Source organism: Rhinoraja longicauda, chromosome 13 (genome assembly GCF_053455715.1).
Source record: "Rhinoraja longicauda isolate Sanriku21f chromosome 13, sRhiLon1.1, whole genome shotgun sequence".
NCBI classification, from domain to species: domain Eukaryota; kingdom Metazoa; phylum Chordata; class Chondrichthyes; order Rajiformes; family Arhynchobatidae; genus Rhinoraja; species Rhinoraja longicauda.
This window is the reverse complement of record NC_135965.1, coordinates 26,964,703-26,980,977: the sequence shown is the minus strand read 5'-3', so window position 1 is coordinate 26,980,977 and position 16,275 is coordinate 26,964,703. Positions and strand designations below refer to the sequence as shown.

Below are 16,275 nucleotides of genomic sequence, written 5' to 3'. Positions count from 1 at the left end.
CACACCGCCAACAATGTCCCAGCAACACTAGTCCCACTTGCCTGCATTTGGTCCATATCCCTCCAAACCTGTTCTCTCCATGTACCTGTCTAACTTTAAATCTTTTTAAATCTTTTCCCCCTCATCTTGAACCTGTGTCCTCTGGTCCTCGATTCCCCTATTCTGGGCAAAAGACTCTGTGCATCTACCCGATCTATTCCTCTCATGATTTTGTACACCTCCATAAGATCTCCCCTCATCCTCCTGCGCTCCATCGAATAGAGACCCAGCCTACTCAACCTCTCCCTATACCTCACACCCTCTAGTCCTGGCAATATCCTTGTAAATCTTTTCTGAACCCTTTTAAGTTTGACAATATCTTTCCTACAACATGGTGCCCAGAACTGAACACAATATTCTAAATGTGGTGTCACCAATGTCTTTCACAACTGCAACATGACTCCCAACTTCTCTCCTCAATACTCTGGTTGATGAAGGCCAAAGTGCCAAAAGGCTTTTAGACCACCTTATCTACCTGCGACTCGACCTTCAAGGAACCAGGCACCTGTACTCCAAGATCCCTCTGCTCTGCAACACTACCCAGAGGTCTACCATTTACTGTGTAGGTCCTGCCCTTGTTCGACATCCCAAAATGCAACACCTCACACTTTTCTATATTAAATTCCATCAGCCATTCCTCCGCCCACCTGGCCAATCGATCCAGATCCTGCTGCAATCTTTCATAACCATCTTCACTATCTGCAAAACCACCCACTTTTGTATCATCAGCAAACTTGCTAATCTTGCCCTGTATGTCCTTATCCAAATCATTGATGTAGATGACAAACAGTAACGGGCCCAGCACCGAACCCTGAGGCACACCACTCGTCACAGGCCTCCAGTCCGAGAAGCAATCTTCCACTATCACCTTCTGCTTCCTTCCATGGAGTCAATTTGCTATCCATTCAGCTATCTCTCCTTAGATCCCATGCGAACTAACCTTCCAGAGCGGCCTACCATGCGGAACCTTGTCGAACGCCTTACTAAAGTCCATGTGCACAACATCTACAACTCTGCCCTCATCAATCTTTTTGGTCACGACTTTTAAAAAAATCAATCAGATTTGTGAGACACGAACTTCCACATACAAAACCATGCTGACTATCCCTAATCAACCCTTGCCCATCCAAATGCCTGTATATCCCATCCCTCAGAATACTCTCCAGTAACTTACCAACTACAGATGGTAAGCTCACCGGTCCTTAGTTCCCAGCATTTTCCCTGCAGCCCTTCTTGAAAAGAAGCACAACATTTGCCACCCTTCAGTCTTCTGGCACCTCTCCTGTATTTAAGGACGACTCGTAAATTTCAACCAGAGCTCCCGCAATTTCCACTCTAGTTTCCCGCAATGTCCTCAGATATATCTGATCAGGCCCTGGAGATTTGTCTACTTTCAAACACGACAGAACCTTCAGTACTTCTTCGACAGTAACCCTGACTGCTCTCAAGACACTGCCAGTGACTGCTCCAATTTCCTCCGTCCTACTGTCTTTCTCCTCGGTAAATACAGAGGGTTAATACTCATTTAATACCTTGCCCCTCTCCTGTGGCTCCACACAATCTTGTCCTGTCATCCGCTCCCAAGAGGGTGTACCTGCTTTCAGTACCTGCACACCACGTTCACTCCTCTTTCTCATAGTCACCCACCTATTCAGTTATAATGAGGGATAGACTGGGGCTTTTTACCCTGAAGAAAAGGAGGTTGAAGGGTGCCTCCAGTGCCTCATTATAACTGAAGCACTACAGTCCTAGTAACAGCCCCTATTCAAGTAAAACTAACATGCAGGGATAATGAGAAACTGATTAGGCTTGCAAAGCATTTTCAATCTCAGTAATTGAGCTGCTGGATGCAGACAACACTTGGGTGTTTGCACACAGTTGGAGACTGATTTTCAGGACAAGAGGATGGGCCTTGCATCAACATCCACAGACGTCCTTTCCCTATTTGTCTCCGATGTACAATATTGCCATCTGACAATAAAGGTACATTGGAGAACCATTATAGCATAACTTTTTCCCATATCTTGGAAAGACCTCTCAAGAAAAGCAAACATCAAAGATGCAATTCACCATTGCAATCATTTACTGGCACAACCTTCAGTTGCTTGAATTAAAATGTGTTTGAAGACCTCTTTCCCGGCACAAAATTCATGATCTACCAGGCAGCTTTGATTCAAGAATGTCAAGAATGTCCTCCAGACCACTTTGGAAAATAATTCATGGGAATGACTGGCGGGCGGCAACTCAAAATGAAGAATTCCAAGATTGCATTGGGAGCAGAGTCCATGCATCGAGAACACACAGAGGCCCAAAGTAAAGAGCGGGCGTCCATCATTTCACAAACTGACAATTTACCTCTCCTGTCAAGCATCCCTTGTTGTAGAAACTAAAGATTCCACGTGGCCTCATCGGTCACTTGAGGACCCACGGAAACCGGTGTGCAAGTAAATCTTCCTCAGTGCTGGGGAGAGGGGGGTGTACCAGTGGAAATATGTTGGGTGGGTAGCCGGGCCAGGGGACAAACAACCCGGGTCGTCAGGGAAGGGGATACACAGCGAGAAGCACCCAGGCCAGGTACGGTAACTCCCAGCGAGTTAAACTCAACTCTTTCCTTGCGATCAGCCCCTGGATAATTAGCCACCGGGCACTCCCCAGCCCACCCTGCGCTCCGGCCCTTCCTTCCTTCCTACCTGCCGTTACTTTCCGAACCGCCATCACCTCCTTCCATCCCGCGCTTCGCCGCCAAATTCCCTCGCAGACCATTGGCTCCGTGCCACGATTGACATCGCGCTTCCCCAATGGGGTGCGGAGGCTGCGGAGAGCGTCGCTGGCAGCCAATAGTCGCTCTGCGAGGGCGGGACCTCAGGCCGGGCCGCTTTGCTTGGCGACGAACGCGCGGTTCCCGTAACCATGGGCGGGAGCAGGCGAGGTGAAAGGGCGCGGCGCATCCCGACCTTCTGACGTGCTCGCACAGTGTCTCTGGTAGGACAGCAGAGCACAGGAACAATGCTGCACCCTGCAATGTATGTGCAGAACATGATGCCAAGACCAACTCCTATCTGCCTGCCCAGAATCCACATCCCTCTATTCCCTGCATATCCATGTGCCTATCCAAAAGTCTTTTAAATGACTTTATCTTACCTGCCATCAACAGGTTCCAGGCACCCAACTCCCTCTGTGTAAAAAACTTGACCCGCACATCTCCTTTCATGAGTCATGGAGATTCATACAGCACGAAAACAGATCCTTTGGTCCAACTGGTCCATGACGACCAAGATGCCCAACTAAACTAGTCCCATTTGCTCACGCCCTTGCACGGAAGGCGAGGTCACGACCCCGGCCCATACTGTTGCCGCGTAACGCCTTCTGGAGTACAAGCGGTGTATTGGAGGCAAGCACTTACTATGGCTGCCAGTACAGTCTTTGGTTCCAGCAGCCGTTGAATTGTCGCAGTCTTTTGCCAGATGAGATTAATACAGCTAGGTTGTTGATGATCGGCAGGACATGATGGGCCAAAGGGCCGATTTGGTGCTATATTCCTCTATGATTGTATGAAATGCTACTTGTCTGCTGAGTGTTCTCACTATTCTTTATTTTTTGTTTCAAACTCTGTTTTTCTTTTTCCTTTTGGAAATAAAGGCCAAAACACCATTTGACATACAGCATTTTAATTTTCTATGTTTTATGCATCAGCACTCTTGTAACTCTTTACATTGATATTTAGCAGAATGTTAACATTTTTCTAAATAAGTCTGTTTTGTTTTAATTCTTCGTATCAAAGTAAATAATTCATCTCATAGCTGAAAATAGACAGGATATATTCCTCAACATTTCTCTCCTTGTGAAGCAGACCTTTTTTTATTCAATTTTTCTATTTTGTTTCCACCTATCTGGAAATGACTTATGGAATATGGTTCTCTCTGCTCTGGTTCTGAGCTCTGGTATTTTCTCCATAACCCCCAGCAACTTCTTTCCTACATTCTCCCTACCCTTACTCATTGATTGGGTGGACTAATTTGTCCTTGTGTTATTTTGTGCCATTTGTCGTAGCGTTCTTTGGGACCTCTTTCTATGGTGAAGATGATATTTAAGTTTAAGATGCTCTTTTGACGACAGATGATAAGCCAGATACTCACAAATCACTGTTCCTTGGGGCTTGTAATAACAAGGAACTGTAGATGCTGGTTTTATACCAGAGAAAGACAATGGAGACAGGGAGTGTAGCCAGGCTGGATGAAGTTAAGGAGAAAAGGATGGCCAAGGGTTTGGCCTGACAAAATAATATAGTGGAATCACAGAGGGGGAGCAATGAGAGAGGATGTTGCTGAACTCTTGTCAGAGAGAGGAGGAAGTTAAGACTGAAGATACTACTGAAAGAGTGAATAAGATCGAAGACAATGTAACTGCTTGGATAACAGAAAGGAAACAGATATTTGAAAAACTGGACTTGTTGGAGAATACTAGTAGACGAAACAATATAAAGATTGTTGGTCTTGAAGAAGGCGCAGAGGGAGAAGATTCAATAGAATTCTTTCAAAAATGGATTCCGAATATTTTGGGAATGGAAAAAAGTGAAATCGAAATTGAAATTGAAAGGGCACATAGGGCATTAAGACCAAGTCCAAAACAGGGTCAGTATCCGAGATCAATTCTCATAAAATTATTGAGATATCAAGATAAAGAAAGAATTTTGAAGGCGGCTGCACAATGCAAAAATAATTCTACTCCTCCGAAAAGTGGAGAGAATAAACTTTTTTTCTATCCTGATATAAGTTATGAGCTTTTGAAGAGAAGGAAGGAATTCAACCCTGCGAAAAAAGCCCTGTGGCAAAAAGGTTATCGATTTTACCTGCGATACCCTGCAAAACTGAAAGTTTTTATAGAAAGAGAAGGAAACAAATTTTTACTGATTACCAGGAAGCTGAGGAATTTGCTTTAAAACTTCCAAAGGCTCACCAGATACAAGAAGAACGACAATGAGACATGGATTGAAACGGATATGAACGGAGAGAAGATAAAGGATATGAAATGTAAAGATTTCATGAATAATGATTGGGAGAAAAGGTTATGCTAGTTCGGGGGGGGTGGAGAACCACCAATTGATGACTGCGGGATTCATGTGTGTATTCATGGCGTGTGCCATGACCCGTAAAATGGAGGGAGGTAATGCTGTTTTCTTTTTTATAAACAGCATTAGTAGGGGGTTATTTTGGGTTTCTTTACCTATTTCTTTTTCTTTTTCTTCTTTTAGCCTGGATGTTGGGGGGGGGGGGGGGGGGGTGTACAGCAACATGGTGAATTTTAAGGAAACTCCCCAAAGAACCATGAGAACCATGTTATAGATAGGAGTAATTTTGTTAAGAATAATGGTTAAATTACTGAACTTTTTGAGTTTTAATGTTAATGGGTTAAATGGGCCGATAAAAAGAAAAATAATTTTAACATATATTAAAAAAATGAAGATAGATATAGCTTTCTTGCAGGAAACTCATTTAACAGAGATGGAACATCAGAAATTAAAAAGAGACTGGGTGGGAACGGTTACTGCAGCTTCATTCAATTCAAAAGCGAGGGGAGTTGCAATTTTGATTAATAAAACATTACCAATCAAAATACAAAATACAATTATTGATCCTGCGGGGAGATATGTGATTATACATTGCCAACTCTTTTCGGAATTATGGATCTTGATGAATATTTATGCACCAAATGAAAATGATATAAAATTTATACAAGAAACTTTTTTGAATCTGGCCGATGCCCACGATAAAATACTAATAGGGGGAGACTTTAATTTTTGTTTAGACCCAGTTTTAGATAGATCAGTTAGGACAGTTACAAAAACGAAAATAGCAAAATTAACTTTGTCATTGATGAAAGATTTAAATCTAACCGATATATGGAGAAGACTTAACCCAAGAGAAAGAGATTATTCTTTTTACTCATATAGACATAAAACTTATTCGAGGATTGATCTCTTTTTATTATCAACAAACATACAGGACAGAGTGAAAAATGTTGAATATAAAGCAAGAATATTATCAGATCACTCCCCTTTAACAATGTCAATGGTAATGATGGATAAAGAGGAAATTACTTATAGATGGAGATTTAATTCAACATTATTAAATCGAGAAGATTTCTGTGAGTTTATGAGAAGACATATTCAATTTTATTTAGATACAAATTCCAACTCAGTTGATGATAAATTTGTTATATGGGATGCAATGAAAGCATATTTGAGAGGACAGATAATAAGTTATACTTCCAAAATTAAGAAAGAATATATGGCCGAAGTAGAGCAATTGGAGAAAGAAATTACAAAATTAGAAAAAGAATCTCAAAGGTATGTAACGGAAGAGAAACGAAGACAACTTATCAATAAGAAGTTACAATATAATACATTACAGACATACCGAACAGAAAAAGCAATTATGAGAACTAAACAGAGGTACTATGAGTTAGGAGAGAGATCACATAAGGTCCTTGCTTGGCAGTTGAAAGCCGAACAGTCTTCGAGAACGATTAACGCTATTAGAATAAATACAAATAAAATTACTTATAAACCTTTAGAAATTAATGAAACCTTTAAAAAAAATTATTCTGAATTATACGTCAGAATCACAAAAAGATAAAAGATACTAATGAGATAGAATTTTTTTTAGCACAAATAAACCTTCCTAAATTAAATTTAGAAGAACAGATGGGATTAGATATGCCTTTTTCATTAAAAGAGGTCAAAGAAGTTTTAATATCACTACAGAGTAATAAATCCCCAGGAGAAGATGGGTTCCCACCAGAATTTTATAAAAAATTTAAAGAATTATTAATTCCTCCTTTTATGGAGGTAATACAGCAGGCGGAAAGAACACATAACCTCCCAGCGATTTTAACAGTAATACCAAAAAAAGATAGGGATCCTTTAAAACCAACATCATATAGACCTATATCTTTGCTGAATACAGATTATAAAATAGTAGCAAAAATTTTATCTAATAGATTGTCTAAGTATTTACCAAAATTAGTACATATGGATCAAACTGGATTTATTAAAAATAGACATTCTGCAGATAATGTAACTAGGTTACTTAGTATAATGCATTTGGCACAAAAGAGGAATGAAATAAGTGTAGCAGTAGCTCTGGATGCAGAAAAAGCATTTGATAGGTTAGAGTGGGATTTTTTATATAAAGTATTGGAAAAATATGGGTTAGGAACAACTTTTATAAACTGGATTAAAACTCTAAATGTGAATCCCAAAGCTAAAGTAGCGACAAATGTCCAAATTTCAACACCGTTTCAATTAAAAAGGTCAACTAGACAAGGATGCCCATTATCACCTGCTTTATTTGTCCTGGCGATAGAACCGTTAGCTGAACTAATTAGAACTGACCCAGATATTAAGGGTTTTAAAGTCAATCGGGAAGAATTTAAGATTAATTTATTTGCAGATGATGTTTTGATATACTTAACAAAACCATTAGATTCGTTGCGCAAATTATCTTTTAGATTAGAAGAATATGGAAGAATATCAGGTTATAAAATAAATTGGGATAAAAGTGAAATTTTACCCCTTACTAAAGGAGATTACACTCAATATCGATTACTAACCCAATTTAGATGGCCATTAATTGGTATAAAGTATTTAGGTATAAGAATTGATAATGATATGAAGAATTTATATAAATTAAATTATTTATTATTACTAAGAAAAATAAAAGAAGACCTTGATAAATGGATGACATTACCAATAACATTAATAGGAAGAGTTAATGCCGTTAAAATGAATATATTTCCGAAGTTACAATATTTATTCCAAACATTACCAATACAAGTACCACAGAAGTTTTTTCAAGAGTTAAATAAATATGTGCGGAAATTTTTTTGGAAAGGTAAGATGTCAAGAATATCGTTGGAAAAATTGACATGGAAGTTTGATTCAGGAGGATTACAACTTCCGAACATTAAGAATTATTATAAAGCAAACCAACTGAGGTTTATTGCATCTCTTTTTGAAGAAAAAAACCCGGCATGGATAAGAATAGAACTAGACAAAATAGGAGAAAATATACCAGAAGACTTTATATATAAATGGGAACCTAAATTGATACGGGGACTGAAAGAATCTCCATTATTAAAACACTTGATCGGATTATGGAATAAGGTAAATTTTGAGGATGAAACAAAAAAATCTTTATTAGGAAAGACAACTTTGATTCAGAATAGATTGATACCTTTTACAATGGATAACCAGCTTCTATATCGGTGGCATCAAAAAGGGATTAGATATATAGGTGATTGCTTTGAAAAAGGTATATTGATGTCATTTGAACAATTGAAAAATAAATATCATATATCAAATAATTCCCTTTTTTGTTACTTTCAATTAAGAGCTTATTTAAAAGCTAAATTGGGTCAAACAATGTTATTGCCGAAATCTAAGGAAATTGAAAACCTAATTCAAAAAGGACAAATAATTTTTTTTACTTCTATTATATATAATCTAATTCAAAAAAAGGCTCCTAAACAAGGAATTCATATATCAAGGCGAAAATGGGAAACGGATTTGAATATTAATATTGATGGAACAAATTGGTCAAAACTATGCCTTGACAGTATGAAAAATACAATAAATGTTCGGTTTAGACTAGTACAATATAACTTTCTGCATCAATTATATATCACACCACAAAAATTAAAGAGAATAAACTCAAGTTTATCTGACCAATGTTTTCGGTGCAATCAAGAAATTGGTACTTTTTTTCATTCTACTTGGTCCTGTTCAAAAATACAACCTTTTTGGACAAACTTAAGAAGTTTTTTAGAACAGATTATCGGAATACAACTTCCATACAACCCAAGATTTTTGTTATTGGGTGATGTTGAAGGAATAAGACCACAACTTAAAATGAATAAATATCAGAAAGAATTTATAAAAATTGCATTAGCAGTAGCCAAAAAACTATCGCAGTTACTTGGAAATCTGATTCTTATTTAAGTATGGACCTTTGGAATAATGAAATTTCTAACTGTATCCCACTTGAAAAAATTACTTATAATTTAAGGAACAAATATGATACTTTTTTAAATATCTGGCGTCGTTATCTACAAAAGAGGGGCCTATATATATAGAAGAATTGTTCATATTTACAATGGTTCTTTTGGGAGAGATGTATATACATATACAGTTTATTCTGTTTGGAATTCCATGGGGCGTGTGCAGGACCACCAACAACCAGGCAGTCTTTAATCTTTTTTTCTTTTCTTTCTTTTTCTTATTTGGGGTTAGTATAAGGGGGGTGGGGGGGGTTTGTTTTTCCAAAAAGTTCTGTAAAAAATAAAAAACAAGTAATAATTTTTTTTTAAAAAAGAGAGAGGAGGAGAACTTCTTCAAAGTAGACATACCTTGAAGAGACTTTGCAGTGTAACGGACAAAATGTGTAGGAAAGAAGTGCAGATGCCAGTTTAAATTGAAGGTCGACAATACTTTCCATCTTAATTACATCCTTCCAAAAGCAGAATGACCAAAACTGAACACAGTACTCCAAATACGACCTCCAACGCCTCCAACATAACGTCCCAACTTCTATATTCAATTTCCTGATCGATGAATGCCAAGGTTATCACCCTATCTACATGTGACATCACTTTCAGGGATCTATGTACCTGTACATCACCCATTCCTTCTCTCCAGAAATGCTGCCTGTCCCACAGAGTTACTCCAACATTTTGTGTCTACCTGTACTCCAAGATCCCTCTGCTCTACAACATTTTCCTTGGTCCTACCATTCACTGTGAAAGTCCTGCCCTAGTTTGACTTCCCAAAATGCAACATCTCACATTTAACTTTGAGTGATACAGTGTGGAAACAGGACCTTCGGCCCAACTCGCCCACACCAGCCAACAATGTCCCAGTTACACTAGTCCCACTTGCCTGCGCTTGGTCCATAACCCTCCAAACCTGTCCTATTCATGTACCTGTCCAACCGTTTCTTAAATGATGGGATAGTCCGAGCCTCAACTACCTCCTCTGGGAGCTTGTTCCATACACCCACCACCCTCTGTGTGAAAAAGATACCCCTCGGATTCCTATTAAATTTTTTCCCCTTCACCTTGAACCTATGTCCTCTGGTCTTCGATTCCACGACTCTGGGTAAAAGACTCTGTGCATCTACCCGATCTATCCTCTCATGATTTTGTATACCCTCTAGTCTTGGCAACATCCTCGTAAATCTTTTCTGAACCCTTTAAAGCTTGATAATATCTTTCCTATAATATGCTGCCTAGAACGGAACACAATATTCTAAATGCGGTCTCACCAACGTCTTATACAACTGCAACATGACCTCCCAACTTCTATACTCAATACTCTGACTGATGAAGGCCAAAGTGCCAAAAGCCTTTTTGACCATCTTATCTACCTGCGACTTGACCTTCAAGAACTTCATTAAACTCCATTAGCTAATTATCAACCACATGTCCAGCTGATCAGAACCTGCTGTATTTTTAATAACCATCTTCGCTGTCTGCAATTCCACCAACATTAGTATCATCTGTGAACTTATTAATCATGCCTTGTACATCCTCATCCAAATCATTGATATAAACCACAAACAACAACGACCACCTCACTGATCCCTGAGGCACATTACTCGTCACAGGCCTCCAATCCGAAAAACATCTTTCCACCACCAGCCTCTGCTTACTTCCAATAAACCAATTCTGTATCTAGTTAGTTAGCTCTCCCTGGATTCCCATGCGATCTAACCTTAGAGAAATCTACCCTGCGGAATGTTATCAAGGGCCTTATTGACGTCCTTACAGACGATGTCTTCAGCCTTGCCCTCTTCAACCTGTTTGGTTATTTCTTCGGAAGACTCAATCAGATTCGCAAGCACGATCTCCTACGTACAAAAGCATGTTGACTATCCATAATCATCCCCTGTCTACCCAACTGCATGCATATATATAAAATATTCCTCAGAACCCTCTTCACTAACTTATGTCGGGGTCACTGGCCTATAGTTCCCAGGCTTTTCCTTGCAGCCCATCTTAAATAGAGGCACAACATGAGAGACCCTCCAGTTATCCGGCACCTCACCTGTGTCTAATGTTGATTCATGTATCTCAGCATATCTCAGTTGTTTACTCATTAAGATTTATTTTTAACAGTAAAAATATGAATGATCACAATCATTTCATTTTTCCAAATTACACATTTTTCTTTGAATTTATTCTGCAATTCAAATATAACATGGCTTTTCTCAACTTTAAAAGTAGTAATTTCTCAACCACTCTTTTGTCCATATCCTTTGATGCTCAGCCCACAAGAGCAACACAGTCATAATGAACATCTTCATTTGATCCTTGCTTCAAAGGGAATTTGGGACAGGTCCGAATTCCACAACTCATTCGTGAGAAGACATTCTTCCAAGCTACATCTTAACAGCCACCTAGACTGAGGATGACTTACTTTGACTTCAGCTTCGAGCTAATTAGTGTGCCCTACAGAAACAGGTGGGGCCAAGTATGCTTGATACCACAGGTTTGTACTGTACAGATCTGAAGAAGGGTCTCGACCTGAAACGTTACCCATTCCTTCTCTCCAGAGATGCTGCCTGTCCCGCTGAGTTACTCCAGCATTTTGTGTCTACCTTTGATTTAAACCAGCATCTGCAGTTCTTTCCTACACCACAGGTTTGTACGTGGTTTGGGAGGTAATGCATTCCATTCACAATTTATGCTGAGTCTACCTTGAGCTCCTGATGAATGGAGTTGAGGTTCTGCATACCTTCCTTGATGCTCTGTCACGTGTACAGAGAATTCCACAGATTCACAACTCGCTGGGTGAAGAAGTTTTTCCTCATCTCAGTCCTAAATGGCCTACCCCTTACTCTTAAACTGTGACCCCTGGTCCTGGACTCCCCCACCATCGGGAATATTTTTCCTGCATCTATCCTGTCTAATCCTTTAAGAATTTTATATGTTTCTTTAAGATCCCCTCTCATCCTTCTAAATTCCAGTGAAAACAAGCCCAGTCGACCCATTCTTTCATCATATGTCAGTCCCGCCATCCCGGGAATTAGCCTGGTGAACCTATGCTGCACTCCCTCAATAGCAATAATGTCCTTCCTCAAATTAAGAAACCAAAATTGCACACAATACTCCAGGTGCAGTCTCACCACTGCCCTGTACAACTGCAGTAGGACCTCCTTGCTCCTAAACTCAAATCCTCTTGCAATGAAGACCAACATGCCATTAGCTTTTTTCACTGCCAGCTGTACCTGCATGCTTACTTTCAGTACAAGCACACCCAGGTCTTGTTGCACCTCCCCTTTTCCTAATCTGACATCATTCAGATAATAATCTGCCTTCCTGTTCTTGCCACCAATGTGGATAACCTTACATTTATCCACATTATACTGCATCTGCCATGCATCTGCCCACTCAACCAACCTATCCAAGTCACCCTGCAGCCTCATAGCATCCTCATCGCAACTCACACCGCCACTCAGCTTTGTTTCACCTGCAAACTTGGAGATGTCACATTTAATTCCCTTGTCTAAATCGTTAATATATATTGTAAATAACTGGGGTCCCAGCACCAAGTGTGCGGCACCCCACTAGTCACTGCCTGCCATTCTGAAAAGGACCCATTAATTCCTACTCTTTGCTTCCTGTCTGCCAACCAGTTCTCTATCCATGTCAATACCCAACCCCCAATACCATGTGCTCTAATTTAGCACACTAATGTCTTGTGTGGGACCTTGTCAAAGGCTTTTTGAAAGTCCAGATACGCCACATCCACTGGCTCTCCTTTATCCATTCTACTTGTTACATCCTCAAAAAATTCCAGTCCATCTCTAATTCTGCCCTTCACTTTCTGGTCCTCTCTGTCTCAGGGTATAGGTTAATGACAAACATCCATGACCAGCTCTCATAATTGTCTTGATCATATTTCTGCCTACTGTGCCTCCTGTAAGGAACTATTCCTTTCTCTCAGTTCCTCTGTCTCTTTTACAAGTGATGATGACACATTCCGTCATGCCTTCCTTTTTGAACTTTGGTTTACACTTTTCCACAGATCACAGAGTCCTTGATGACATTTCATATATTTTCTGCACTTCTGCTCTCAATTCCTTCTACTGGACAGAATAATGATAGAGCATTCCTGTCCACATCTTCCACCCCTTCAATCCTTTGTATTCAGTTGACACAACTTCCCCTCCCCTACTAGATTTTTGAACAGACTGTTCCCGTCACAATTCCATGATCCACTTTTTCCTTCCACTGACTATTCCTCTTCTTATGGCACTTTCCCATGTAGCCACAGGAGATATGGCACCTGTCCTTTCGCCTCTTCCTTTCCCAACATCCAGAGATCCAAAGATTCTTCCAAGTGAACCAGCGATTCTTCCAATCTTGTGTACTGCCAATAATGTTTACAATTTAGTCACCTCTATATTGGAGAAACTATATGCAGATTGGATAAGCCCATAGCAAAATATCTGCATTTAGTCTGCAGGCCTTACCTTGAGCTTGCTATTTGTGTCAGAACTGGTGAGTTATAGAGTCGTACAGCATGGAAACAGGTTATTTGGTCCAGCTCGTCCATGCCAACCAAGATGCTCATATGTGCTAGTCCTATTTGTTTGCATTTAACCCATACCCCATTAACCCTTTCCTATTCATGTTTGTTCAAATATTTCTTAAATTATGTTATTATACCTACCTCAACCACATCCTCTGATGGCTCCTTCTATATACATACCACCCTCAGTGTAAAAAAAATGCTTCTCCTAAAAAATCTTTCCCCTCTCATCTTAAACCAATGCCATCTGATTCTTGATTCACAAATGCAGAGACAAAAGATTGTGCATTCCCCTCATAATTTTATGCACTTCTATAAGATCACCCCTCAGTCCCCTAAGTTCCAAGCAATAAAGTCCCAACCACTCACTATAACTCAAGCAAAACACGAGGTGCTGGAAGAACCCAGTAGGTCAGGGAGCGTTTGTGGAGGGAATGAACGGATAATGTTTCAGGTCTGACCCGATGTGCCTCCATCAGTTTATGTTTTGCTCAAGATTCCAATATCTGCAGTGTCTTGTATCTTCCTATAACTTGAAACCTCAAGTCCTGGCGACACCCTTGTAAATCATTTCTGCACTCATTCCACCCTAATGGAAACTCTCCTCTTGCTGGGTGACCAAAATTGAACACAATAATCAATTGTATTGTCTCAGTTGTCTCGCCAACATCTTGAGCAACTGTACACACCACTTTTATATTCAATGCCCTAACTGATGAAGGCCATCACCCTGTATACTATGACATCATTTTCAGAGAACCATGTACTTGCACTCCTAGACTCCTCAGTTCTTTAACAATCCCTAGGACTCTACCATTCACAGTGAAGATCCTTGACTTCCCAAAATGCAACACACTTATCTGCATTAAACTCATTCTCATTCTTTTCTAAAAATTCTATCGTTTTATTTCGTACATGTTAAAAGACATCAATTAAAAAACAAAATAAACAAAAAAACAGAAGAAATATAAAGAATTTCATCCATTACTTAACGTCTTTACATGTGCGAAAAGGAGTAGGAAGAAGTGTGAACTTATTTAATCCTACCCCCATTCCCTAATCAATATTTATCAAGTATTATTTATAATAACTAGTACCTAAAATACAGATGTAGATGTAGATGATGAAGAGTTTAGGACCCAACACTGACCCCTGGGGGACTCCACACACAACGTCCAAACATCCAGACTGATATTCTCCCATCTTCACGAATTGTTTCCTGTTCTTTAAATAACTTCTAACCCACTCTAATGCCAACCCCTAATCCATTAGCAATTCGTCAGCCCACTTTCCCAGTTGATCAAGATCCTGTTGTAATTCTTACTTCATTGTCTATGATACCACCTATTTTGATGTCATCTACAAACTTGAACATTCTCATCCACACCATTGATATGGATGACAAACAACAAATAACCAGCTCTGACCCCTTTGGTACTCCACTAATCACAGGACTCCAATCTGAAAAATGACCTTCCACCATCAAACCAATTATATATAAAAATAGTTAACTCTCCCTAGATCCCACATGATCTAACTTAGATCCAGAGTAACCTACCATGCGGATCTTATCAAAAACCTTGCTCAAGTCCATGTAGATTACATCTACTACCATGCCCTCATCACCCTTCAAAAAAAACAATCAAATTTGTGTGTATTTGAGTTCTGCTATAAATCATGCATCTTTACTATTGGCCCACCTTTGCCCTATCTATTTGCATAGCCTAGCCAACTCTGCATTTCCTGCAGGTTTCCATTCACAGCTTGAACATTCCTTTCTTGGACTGCTTGCTGTAAAAAGATATGGGTAAATCAGGATGTTAAAAGGAGATCCAAGTCCATATCTACCTGAAAATGGCAACACAAGTAGATAAAGAAGGCATATGGTATGCTTGCCTTTATTGGTTGGGCATTGAGTATAAGATTCAGGAAGTCATGATGCAGATTTATAGGACTATGGTTTTGCTGCATTTGGAGTACTGTGTGTAGGAAAGAATTGCACTTGCTGGTTCAAATCGAAGGTAGACACAAAATGTTGGAGTAACTCAGCGGTACAGGCAGCATCTCTGGAGAGAAGGAATGGGCGACGTTTCGTGTCGAGACCCTTCTTCAGAACTGTGTACATCTGGTCGCCATTGCAGGAAGGATGTGGAGGCTTTGGAGAGGGTGCACAAGAGGTTTACCAGAATGATGCCTGGATTAGAGGCTATTAGTTATAAGGCGAGGTTGGACAGATTTGGATTGTTTTCTTTGGAACGCCTGAGGTTGACGGGAAACCTGGTAGAAATATATAATATTATGAGTATCATAGATAGTGTAGACAGTCAGAATCTTTTTCCCAGGGTGGAAATATTGAAGACTATAGCGTAATGTTATATTCAGTATTCTGTTTACGTTCTCTTTTGCACTACCTGCCCAGCTGAGTTACTCCAGTTTTTTGGAGGCACTCAGCGGGTCGGGCAGCTTCTGTAGATGACAACGTTTCGGGTCAGAACCCTTCCTCCATCAAGACTTTTCAGTTATTCCATGATTCCTTCTAAGTAATGAAAAGTCGCCAGAAAATATAAAACAAAATCCAATTGTTGTATGAATTATGGGATGATTAGAATTAGGATGAAACCCCACACTGAGACAAAGGATAGGAT

The 16,275-nt window shown here is 39.7% G+C and overlaps 1 protein-coding gene across 3 annotated transcripts in view; it reads right to left on the bottom strand.

Annotated features, from left to right (window-relative positions):
* The window catches only part of pask (PAS domain containing serine/threonine kinase), a 36,067-nt gene extending 33,276 nt beyond the window's left edge, over positions 1 to 2,791 (bottom strand). For 2 of the 3 annotated variants that reach the window (XM_078410631.1, XM_078410633.1), the window contains exon 1: positions 2,730 to 2,791. The gene's annotated coding sequence lies outside the window, so the exon portion shown is untranslated. Of the gene's footprint in view, positions 1 to 2,394; positions 2,463 to 2,729 lie in introns of those variants that run through there. The other variant, XM_078410632.1, reaches the window with a different exon arrangement.
* Positions 2,792 to 16,275: the final 13,484 nt, after the last annotated feature.